General features: G+C 35.7%; 1 long non-coding RNA gene across 3 annotated transcripts in view; it reads left to right on the top strand.

Moving 5' to 3' along the window:
• The window catches only part of LOC128080789 (uncharacterized), a 335,835-nt gene that overhangs the window by 107,700 nt on the left and 215,618 nt on the right, over positions 1-12,517 (top strand). For all 3 annotated transcript variants that reach the window (XR_008206887.1, XR_008206889.1, XR_008206888.1), the window contains 2 exons: positions 7,218-7,268; positions 7,542-7,715. This is a non-coding gene — a long non-coding RNA (uncharacterized LOC128080789). The remainder of the gene's footprint in view (positions 1-7,217; positions 7,269-7,541; positions 7,716-12,517) is intronic.

Consider the following 12,517-nt stretch of genomic DNA (forward strand, 5'->3'; position numbering starts at 1 on the left):
AAAACTAAAAGTGATAAATAAGCATTTTGCCTATCTTCTAAAAACATTTTAATGTTTCTACATTTTTCATCTTTTTTTATTTTTTAATAACACTCTCCTAGATGAATAATTCTATGCCCTGTGTCACTTTTTTCTTTCATTTTTGTCTTTGAGCTGTGCTGGGAGAGGACTTTTATTTGTTAACAAACCTGTCATGAGAAGTAATAACAAATCAGACATATTTATGGTGATGAAGAGGTCTTTAGTCACAATACAATCTTTCTCAGAACCTTTAAACTAAATAACCCTAACTCAGGAAAGGTACACCAGACTATTAAATGGTTACAGTTGTGGGAGATCAAGCTCAGGAGGAACTTAGAAACTTTTTTTATCAGAAATATAAGCAGATTCCTGGAACTGTTTGCTTTTTGTGTACCAAATTTAGACAGAACTATATAATGTGGCCCTTGACTGACCATGGCAGTATATCACCTCTTGGAAAGCATTTGTTTCTTAAGACAAGATCTGCACTTGTACACTTATGTGTATTTGCTTTTCTTTTTTGCCTTAGCGAATTTCCATGTCCAAAGTTTAGTGGGGCTAATCAGAGTTTATCAAGAACAAGTGATGTCAGATTGCTTGAGAAACTGGATCTTCCATCTGGATCTGTACATTTTAATGTAAAAAAATGCTGAAATAATAAGATTAAACTTAAACTTCAATCTCAAAAAGAAATAAACTTCAGATCCATTTTAGAGAGAAAAGCTGTGGCTGAATTTCTGCAGCAGCAGTAGTTTACTTATAAATCTCATTCTAACATGTCACAGGGAGTGTTATTCTGCAGTTTTAGTTGAGCACCAGATCTCATGGAACATGGCCACTTACCAATTCAAATCACTCCTCCCTACTTCTTACAGCATCTTTTCTTTTTTTCAGAGATCTTGCAACCCTTCAAAATGAAATCTAAGGAGAGAACAGCTGGGAGTTGTGCTCCAGCATGATAGTGAATAAAGCCATCCTTCACCTAATATTGAATACAAAATTGGCAAGTTCTTAATATTCATCCAGGAAAATGTTCCCGCAGTCAGCCCCTATTATATCCAGGAAGCTTGTAGCGTTTTGCTGCCATTGACATGGTGTGTACAGTGCAACAAATGAGATCTGATTTACAGACAGCTGGAGTGGGGGGCCAGGTGGGTTGTATTCAAGGATAACAAACCACTTCAATGTAATGGAACCAGTGTAGATGGCAGCAAAGAAGAGCTACTTGCTTTCCATAGTCTTGAGTACCCATTGACAGTATATGTGATGCCTTCTCCAATTGTCCTTCTGACTCATGAACAGAAATTCTGGCAGAAGTGTAGCTAAGCTCTATGTCACTGTTCCAAAAAATACAGCTTTGGTTTCAAAGTAAAATGTGGGCTTTGATATAGTTTGCCACCACTGATAAACTAATGCTGCATTGGAGGCTTCCGATTGTAACTCTGTAATGGAATCATTTGCAGTATAGTTGTTTATTAACTATTTAACACTATAGTTCTTCCAAATCCTGAAATTTTATGATGGTTATCTTGGTATTAGAAGTTCACTTTAAAGCTGCAGACTTACATGAATAGAGAAAAAGATCTGTCAAAATGGAGGTTGAGAAGCAGAAAGAAGACCCAGTTGTCATGGAAATTGAATGTATCTGAAGATTGTCAGGATGGTTCGAAATCTAGAGAGAAATAAACTGTTCTTTGTAAACCATGCACACAGCTAATTATTCTATGAGGAGCGCGAAGTGTTAAACAAATTGTTTCTGATTGAGCGCTCAATGCTATGGAAAAGAGAGAAACCAGGAGAATCCAGTACCAAAGATTTTACAGTCTGAAATCTGAACTTGGAAAATCTCAAGAACAAAGAAAGATAGGAATTAAATTCCTTCTGTGGGAAGATAGTTTATTGTGTTTTTATATCTTGTTCTGAGTAACTTTTATTTCACAAGAAGAAAAAAATGCTGAAGGTTTTCTGAGTTAGAGTATGAGTTACAGTGACTATTCTCTGGAAGACTGTCTTGACACAAAAAATATGAAAACTCCTATCCAATTAAGATATAAATTTTTGTCACTTTTTAAACATACTGCAAAGATAATAGAAAAAAAAAATTCTTTTAGTTCCACAGCTAAATTTTTGCAAAGACAAGGGTTATGATGTGAATAAGCAAACAAAGTTCAGAAATCTCTCTAATTCCTTTGATGTCGATAATCAGCTGCAGATATTTCCTGAGATATCTTCTCTCTCCAGATGTTAGCACAGCTGGAAATGCTCTAAGACCAGTTTTCTTTGTAGCAGTTTTACAGATAGTGCCACAGAATTTAGAGACAAAAAGAAAATTAAAGGAAAGATCTTTGGGAACACAATCAAAGATTCAGTCCACAATGTTTGACAGGTAAAACTTACTTTGTCAGCATTGCCTCTTGCACCTGCACACTCTCTTATTAAATTCTATCAATAATACCCTTAATTTCTTCTAGCCAATTTCAAACATCTTTGTAATGGATGCTATATCAACACCTTTCAGTAATGCAGTCTGTGAGTTGACACTATGCAATTATTGCTTTTGTTCCTTCCCTCTCCCCAAAAAAGAGAGAAACTGATCAAAATTTTGAATTCTATAATCCTAAATTCTAAGGATCTGAATACTTCTCCCACTCTACAGTATGAAATATTCATATGTTTTTGGAAATTCCTCTTGATGGCTCACAGTTCCCATACAGAATCATGGCTACAGCTAAAATTTGCTGAAAAAATTTTCAAGCAATTCTTCACAGGCTGTGTACATTAAGGATAGTTTGAATTTCTGGGTTAGGGGACAGGACATGTAACATGATTAACAAGGATGAATAACTTTGCCAAGAAAAGGAGAAGGTACTATAACAATCTTCCCAAGAAGGGGAGGAAGCTGAAACATACGGTATGGATTCCAGTAAAAATACATGTACTTTGGTTTATATCACATCTATATGAATAAAATTTAGGAATATAATTATAAATTATTTCTAAAACAGTTGACCAGGTCATGAGTTAGTCTTACCAAGAAGAAGAGGATTAAATGTCTTCTATAAAGATTATCATCTAGTGTAAAATTTTACACATGATTTTGCCTATCCGATCTATGATACGATGGATTAATATCAGAGTAATAATAAAAGGCCTGACTAGTTATTTTTCCTATTTTGTTTTGCTTTTGTATTTATTTTTTATTTCACTTAGAATGAACTATGAAATAGATTACTTTCAGGGTTTTTTTTTGTTTTTTTTTTGTTTGTTTTTTATAGTAGGCTTTCCTTCCCGATAAATTCTCCAAATGCAATAATGCTGTTTTCTGTGAAAGAAGAATGTTGCTCTTTAAAAAGTAAATGGCTTCCAGATAAGTTTTGTGACACATTTCATCATAGCATTTCCATTGATTTTAAATGTTGCAATAGCTCTTTCAGCTTTTAGAAACTTGGCAACACTGCATTAGAGTAACTTGAGAATATTGCCAATTCAGAAAGGGAGCACAGAATGATGCTTTCATGAATTTGTGGTGCCTGAATCTGTGAAACTCTGAAGTGTGTCTTTTTTTCTCCTCCTCCCTCCGGTCCCTTTGTGTTGTGGAGCCTCTTAGGAAGTTCAGTCTTGTTTTTTCTCGTTGTAGATTTTATAATTCCTTTTTTACTTAACATCTATATTAAAAATCCCTTAAAATTCTTTGTAATCCCTATCTATATCCTTACAGTTATATACATGTATTACATATATTTATTTAAACTACTTTGTAGACTTCACAATATTATAAAAAAAATATGAGTTGGGAAAGTTGGGAAAGCTGAACTTATTTTTTATGGATGTTAACACATCACAAACTGTTCTTTTAAGAATGAAGAGAGAAACCACTGCCTCACCTTGACTGTGATAATCTTTTGGAAACCAACTGTGATCTCTTTCCCTTCCATGTTTTTCTTTGATTGTTTCTGATGGAGATTATGAAATATTTCCTGAATCAGTGAGAGTAATCTAATGCCGCAAACCTTATGACCTTATGTCATATCATTTTCCACACGTGGCTACTCCATACTTCAGTTTGTTACTGGGGAACATAGCAGTGAAGTTCTGTTAAGTTAAACTACTTATTTGACATTGGTGAAAGAAATAAGACTTTTTGCAAGGTAAATTCTATTCTGAAAACAATTTTCATGGACTCAAATAATTTTCTTCTCTATCGTCGACCCACATGTTGCCAGAGTGATGTTCAACAGGCTTGGCTGTAAAGATTGTAGAAATCCCTTAGCTCTGAAAACTGTAGAAACCCCTTACAGTTCAAATTCTTTTTGTCATCTGAGAGTAGTTTTCTGAGATATAATATAACCACCCCTAGGGAATGGAAATTGTCCCCAGCAAAAACAAAAACAAAAATAGTTACACAAATTGTTTCAATTTTCAGAATAGGATTTGACTGTGGTTTCAGTAAATAATATCTTTTACACATCTGGTGCGCCAAATGTCCATATCTTTTTCAACAGAATGACATTTTCCTGAGCTTTAAGATCTTATACTGCTCTTTCCTATGAAGAAAAATACTTCTGGTGACCCTTTTTATGGTAGAAGACTAGTTACTCTGTTCCTATGTTATGTAGATACATAATTTTCTTTCTGACTTTTATAGCAGAATAGAATATAACATTATTGTTACTATCCATAACAAGTCTGGAAGTGTGATAGGCAACCAAGAAAAGCGTGGAAAATGACAGATTTTTTGAGAGAGCAAAAGGTCTGATTGAATGACAGATCAGCCACAACCTTCACCAAAATTCAGCAAGCACCTCCTGCTGTTTGTTCTTTCATGTTTGATTCTGATTCCATCTAGTAATTGTTTGACATTTGTCTGGCTGTACAAACATTGCCTTTTTTGGCATTTCAAGATAGAGTTATAAATTAGGAGAAGCAGTGTGTGAGGAGTCAAGTATGAAGAAGATTTAAGAATTTTCATGGATATCTTTTTTACATGGAAGGTGTATGTGGCCCTCTAAGAAAAGCCTTTTGTGTCAGTAGTGCATTTGTTCAAAATTAATCAAATACAATAGTATAGTATTCATTATATCCTGTCATAGTTATTATATCTAGGTGTTTAAATTAGCACTAATTTGCCTGTAAGAGGGGATAATAGTTCTGATTTAGCTGCTTTAGTAATAGTTTAAAGAATCTCATTGGCTTCAGTAATGGCAGATAACCCTAAATTGGCTGAGTAGCTTAGTACATTGTTGTGAACATTTGAATATTCTTTCTGATAGGCACACTGGGTAGTATTTTGAGCATCTAGACCTGAACTGATTTCCCTAAGTTGCTTCCCTTATGATGATTGCTCCACTTTTGAACTTGGTCATTTCACTTTATGGACTAGAAGTATTTTAGGGCAGTGTGAAAGTTTAGGTGCCCAAATTTCAGGCACAAGTATTAAAGTACATGAATGCAGAACTAGTCTGATCAGGGGCAAACAACGTAATGTAGAATTTAGTTTAGTTTGTAGAACAAAAGGCGGACAAGAGTTAAGTTTTAAACACTTTAAACATTTTAGTTTTTAACACCACTGGTTTTCCCTGTCTTCCCTTAAACACATTTATTCAACATTGCTCATCTAAAATTGCTGTTAAGAAGCTGTAGATGTGTAAGTATAATGGCTACAGAAATTATTTGGAATTTTTGTAAGTATAATCAGTGACATCTTTGGAGCATGGAATTTGAGAAAAACATGCATGCCAATTACATTGCCTTGCCTTTGCCAGTATCTTTTTCCTTGGGATTTCAGGTAGTAGGATGTAGCACCAATGTTGTTACGTGTAAAATACTCCTTTCCCTGCACTCATCTATAGCAGAAGGTCTACATATGCTGTATAAATTCTTCCAGTGGAAGTTATCCATGAAAGTTTTTAATAACACATCTGTCTCATCTTAAGAGATTTTTTTCTGATTTTCTTTAGAACTATTTTTTAATTCACACAGAAATCTCTAATTAATTTGATGGATTTGTATCCCAAGAGATAAATTCCTCAAGAATCAGTGATAGTAAGGCAATAGGATCTGTCAATCCAGTACCTGAGTGATATTAATCTCTACTTTACTCCACAAAAGAAGTGAAAGTGGAGACACTTTCCTTAAATCAACAAAATCATCTTTATTCCTTTGTAAAAGCTCTGTTTGAAAATTTGGCTTGTGAGGATCTAGTTCCATTGCTGTATCTTGATTTTTCAGTTCTCAGATAAATTTCAGTGAAAGACTGAAATAAAGGAAATTTAAAATGATGCAGAATCTCAGTTCTACTCCATAATCACTACTGGACAATTTTAACAAGTGTTTAAGATGTTGTAGGTGCATTTTAATCTACCATTCATGTTGATTGTATGACTTTAAAAGTGGATGAGATGTGCTATTGCCAGTATTTATTTAAGTGAATCTCTTGTGTTTCCCAATTTCTCTATCTATTGCTAGTGAGAAATCCTGAAATGCCGAGATTCATATCCTATTCCTACTAGTGATGACAGGAGGTCAGATAGGAATGAAGAGTGGTTTGAAAATTTGCAGAAAGACACAAGTCTGTTTTGCCATGTTTGGAAAGCGTTGATTGAAAGAAATCCAAATATGGAAAGAAAGATTTATTTATTTATTTATCTATTTATTCTGAAGTTGATACACAGTTTTCCAGTGCTTGCAAATGTAAGAAACTCTTCTTGCTCTTCTTTCTGAGTCAGCTGTGAGGGCAGACTCCAGAGAGATGGAAGAGGTCAGAAACTGACATGTTATGGATTTTTTATATGGCTTAACTCAGTTAATACTTAGTAATTGAAATATCTTGGGGATTTTCTTTCATAACATTTACCTGGCCATATTTTATAGCTGCATTCTCTGTTCTACAATTGTCTGTACACATTAGAAAGAATTCAACAACCACTTCATTCTACCTCTCCAATTTTCCCCAGAATTTGTTTAAATAATAATTTTGTTATTACCCATGTCAAAAATACTATTTTCAGCAACAGGGAGTATGATTCATGTTAGTGGAATCATTTGAGATCCTTTTGTGAATCTTTGGAATTGTAATAAGAAAAAAATCATATGAAAATGTTAAGTCTAAGTTTCTTTCTCAATAATTCTTGTAATTTGTGTTGGTCATGTAATCTTTTAGATAGACTACCACTAATATATCATCTTGTCACTTTTAGGAATCAGGCAAGCAGGATCATGGGCTGCAGACACATTGAGGAGCAGGTGAGGTGAGATCTCATGTGGAAGCATCGCTTAGTTTGAGTCACCTGGGTAGAGAGTGAACACATGCAGGATGGCTTTTGTTCACAGAAGACAGATTAGATATTGAGATTAGTCACAAATGACTGAAAAATGGTATTCGCTGTCATTTCTGAAGGCTTCCTGCTTTGACTGCAGCTGCTTTGACTGCAGCTTTGACTGCAGCTTTGACTGCAGCTGCTAGTAAGCCAGGCTCACTCAGGCCCACATCCTGACCTGACGTGGGTTTGTCTTGATTCCAGAGAGGTACCTGGAGCTGGGGCTGTCCTTGTGTTCCCCGTCAGCCTGGGCAACCCCTGAGATCCTGGCACCTCTGGTCCTGGGGAGATGCCAGCCTGCACAGTGCCATGACAGATCAACAGCAAAGAGACTGCTCAGAATTGTACATGGGGTGACAAAAAACACAGTGGAATAAGGTAAGAAAACCACATTGAAATGCACTGCTCTATAAACAATGTTTATAAAATAGAATGTTTCTGAAACAGTTTTATGTGTCTGACCCTGTAAAGATATTCACAAAATAGTGCTTTGGGCTTGCTGTCATTTTGAGATCTGCTTTGTTCCCTCTATAATATCAGTTCTCTTACTTTCAGAATGTACAACCTTTTAATGAGCAATGCTAACTCTAACTGCAGGATTACAATAGAAACTTTTTCACAGGCAGTTTGTTAGATTACCATTTCAACTGTGCAGTATTTGCTCACAAAGACACGGGAATATCTGCGAAGCTTTGTTTGCATTATAGAATTATTGATGAAGAATGAATTTTGTTGTTTGTCAAGGCACAGTAATCACACTGAGAAAAATTTTTTTGTTTGTTTTTTTGTTTGTTTTTTATAATTTGGCCAATATTTTTTTGCCAAAAAAGTGTTATTTTAGTTGCAAAAGGCTAGAAAAGCTTCACAAAGTGATCACAGAGGTAGATATGACAAAACCTGTTTTCAGCCTGTGTGACAGCATCTGGCTTTGCATGTTGATTCGGTGCTTCTTCTGGCCAAGTGATAATGACAAAGAGCAGTCCCAGGTCTGTCCAAGCAGGAAATGTGTGCCCTAACTGCAGCGTCCTACATTGCCATGGCACATTATGCTGTTTGGGCTGTCCAGCCAGGAAGAGGAAATAATGTGGCTTCTTGATGAGCTGCAAATCCTGTCAGCGAATATCTGATGAACTGCTGAGAGTTTTCTGTAATGAGTCAATATGAAGCATTTTTTGCCAGTTGAGATCTGCCTGCATAATTTAATAGCCATTTGTCTAAGTACTGGCTAGCACAAAGATCGGGCCCAGATGACATGACATTAAAGTTAAATACATATATAATCCCTTAAAATTGTAATAAACATATCCATGAAATTGTTTGTCCACAGACTTCAGGCTGCCAAATCCATAAGATAGGAAGAAAAAAAGGAAAAGGGTCAATTAATTAATCTTATAAATAGCTTGACCAACACTATTTCTAATGACTGCTCCTGATTTAATTGATATTACAGAAAGACAATGTGATAAGATTGTCATATGAAACATGAAAGATGAACATTGTAGATCCACTTATCTGGCTTTTTAACCAGTGTGAAAAGCTGCAAGTAAACCAAAATAGTGTTACAATATGAATGGAAGGGATTATTGTTTTGAGTCATAACTATTAGCATGGTTACCTTCCCTTAAGAGGAGAAACAAAGATACCTGAATGCTCTGAGTCAGAAAAGTGTATGTACTGTATGTGACACATCTAAAGGGTTAGATAGACTGAGCTTGCTTTATCTTTATAAAGCATAGCTGAGCATCAGTAATAAATTCATACACAATTTTGAAACAGGTTTTTCTTGAAATGCCATGGACAATTTGAACAATTTTCTCTTCAAATGGCAAGAGAAGTTTTGAAGGACCAAAAGGATTAATTAATTAATCCTCTTTATGTGACATGTTTGAAGTAAGGGACTCAGGAATGCTTTTCCACTCAGGTCAAAGTGTTGGTCCTGGCAGCATCTGGTTCCAGCACTCTGTGTGTGAAAGAATACAGAAGAGGCAGTTCTTTAAAAGTTCTCCCTATTTTCTGCTTTTATTTTTGGTGTCAGCTGTAGTAGAATTACTTTACAGTGAAGAACTGCAATGATGTCAGTGTTAGAATAAGACATCTTGAAAAGCTGGTGCAATAAACATAGTAATAGTGATAGTACATATTGCCATTGAATCAAAATTGGTAATAAGCTCGTGACAGGTAATAAGGAAGTTGAGTTCATGAGAGGGTGAGTGGATCGTACTAAATCTGAGGAACAGAATCAAAGTACAACTGGTCATAAAACTTCAGGAGTAAAACTTCAGGAGTAGCAGCTATCAGTTTCACTAGGAGTGTTTGTCCAAATAATTCAACAAAGATTTCCCTTTAAAACCAACTTAATTAATGTACGAAAATTTTAGGAAGAATTTCCCTTTTGAAAAAACCTTTCGTCCTCTCTATGTGACTGAAAAAATCTGTGAGAAGCACTGAGGATGTGAAATCTCTGGTGCAAATGAAGTAGCACACTGTTAAACATGGCTATTAAGATATTTTCTTGGGAGTTGTTTTTGATTCATGTGGAATAGATTAAAAGTCTGTTTCAAATCCCACAAGATTTCCCATGGAGTATAATTATACATGAAACAGAATAAGGAATGCAGTCCAACAATTACTTTAATTAGATGGTGGTTACTGAAGCTGTCAGTGTGCCTAGTCTCACAAAAAACTAAGAATGGAGAGTTAGGTAATGGAATTGTTGATAAATGTTTGAACTGCAGAGGAATTAATTATCTGTGTAAATAAATACTGGACTGGAAACACTGTAATCAGCTGACAGGGTCTTGCCCTTCATCATCACTGGTGATATGATACCTATCTTAAAGACCAATTTGCTATCTTATAAAGCAACCCTCAAGGGTCAGCCTTGCTCCCTCTGGGTAATTCAGCCCTCTGCACTTTTTCTTGGACCTGAAACTCAAAGTAATAAAACTTGGCATGAGCATCAGTGTAAGAATGGCATCAGTAGCACCTGAGATCCTCTTTTCTTATACTTTCATTTTGTCAATGAGATTAATGTGAATGCTTCTGAAAGCAAAAGAAGGGGAGAAGATATTAATTCTCCTGGATCGCGTAATGATAATTACAGTATACTGTAGAGTCTCTCTTCTTACTCTGTAGATTCTGACACCATCTTCTGCCAGAAAAGATTATGTGGGAGGGACCAGCATTTTGTTTTGGACTGGAAATTTTTATGTTTCCATGTACATGACTATACCTGTGTTTTTGGAGTGGTAAACAGAGAAGATGATAAAATATAAGATCAGAGTTTTGTATCTGGGGTCTTTTGCAAACACTAGCTCTTTAGAACAGAGCATCTTGAGTGATTTGTGTATCCAGGTTCTGTTTTGAACCATTCTAAGTCAGAAAGGATAGAAATTCTTCTGGCTTATGATGAAGTTGGATCTGTCCTGCCCATATGCTTCCTTAGTGCCTTAGCAGCACTTTAATGAATCGTCCTGTCTCAAAGGAATGGTCAAAACCTTACTGAACCATGAAGCTCTTCCTCATTATTTCCATATTCCTCAAGGTATTGCCCTTCCATAATTATAAATGAATTATACTGAAGGCAGAGGATGAGAGTAGTGCTGCTGTCTCTGTGCCTATAGATCTGTACGTAAATTGTTTTGTGAATTCCTTTCCTTATTGTGGGAGATGTTACAAGGAGACAGAAATCTAAAGTAACCAAGCTATTGATTTTAATCTCCAGGAAAGGCAGATGCAGCTATGCTCCTGCATTCACTTTCTAGGTTGTTAGATGGTATCAGTTTGCACAGTCCTAAAAATACCCTAATGCAACAATAAGCTTCAGTCTCACATTCTGCTGATCCAGCTATTTACACTATTCTCTTCAGTCGAAGAACAATCAGTGAGCAGTGTATTGTAATCTTTAGGAGGGAGTTGCCAGGAGACCTACTTCGACATGACTACATTTCAATGGGCTTTTGAGAAGCCCATAGAGAAGAACACAGTAGAGAAAGTTTTCCTTGTAGAATGTATCTGATTTTCAGTTGTAAACCATTTAGAGAGTTATGTAATTCAAGACGTGTTCCCAACACTGACAATAATGCAATTCCCACTTCTATGAACAAATACCCAGGACAGGGATTCAGTTCCATAGGCTGCAGAATCTTTCTGTTTGCCTCTCAATTTAACTGATTTAATTATGATTCACGGTTTCAGTGAATGTGAAGAGGAACACTGGAAAAAAATAAAAAATCTACTTCTTGCTTAATAGCATATTAAATCTTCATAGACAAGAAAATCTGAACCTCTTTAGGGAGGTTTTAAGACTTTTAAATGTCTATGGTTAAAAGGAAAGAAATGTGCTGGCCCCTTGAGCAAATTAAGAACAAGTGAGTATCACAATTTTCTTTCCTATCTAGCTTTTTCCTCCCCATATCCCATCCTAAGCTGGGACTTGATTTAAGCAATAATTGCATACATATAATTTGCTTTTTGTTTTCAGAGTTTCAGTTTGCAGCACTAACAGTTTTCTTTTCTATGGTGACGTAATGAGAATCTCAGTAATGGGATTTTAATGATATTTAGGCTCCTGATTTAGGTTATAGATTCTTAAAGATATTCTGAAGCATAAGTTAAATCAGATGTGATATTAAAGCTTCACTGATGGACCTGATGCATCTGGCAGGCAATGAGGGCATGTTCTCAAAAGGCTATTCTCCTGGAAGACACATGACTACAAGTCAAGTTCTGCAGATTGCTGGGTTGTTCTGAAGTTCTGCTCTGAACATTTAGCCATAATGTCACCTGATGTCTGTTCTTGCCTTTAAACCACGTTCTCTTCTAAGCTGTAGCTTATAACTCCCACCTTACCAGGACTGTGTGTTTCTCAACACTTTCCTTCTGTGGAAAGTGAGTCTTAGTGACCAGCAGTAAGCCTGGATAATTAGGACCTTCCTTCCCTGTAATACAGGTGGGATTTTTCTGACCATCAAGTGGAGTTCGAGGGAAGACAGAGGTTATTCTAATAACTTGGAAGCCACAGGTTGCCTGCAGATATTTTATTTGTTCTGAAGATCTTTATTTATTTATTTATTTTCACTTGTGTTCTGCTGGGCAAAATCCAAATAAGTCTTGGTGATTAGTAGAGTTGTTTGAATAGATGAAGCACTGACTTTCATTGGTTATTCAATAGATAAGTT

Source organism: Tympanuchus pallidicinctus, unplaced genomic scaffold (assembly GCF_026119805.1).
Source record: "Tympanuchus pallidicinctus isolate F22 unplaced genomic scaffold, pur_lepc_1.0 scaffold1, whole genome shotgun sequence".
Classification (NCBI taxonomy): domain Eukaryota; kingdom Metazoa; phylum Chordata; class Aves; order Galliformes; family Phasianidae; genus Tympanuchus; species Tympanuchus pallidicinctus.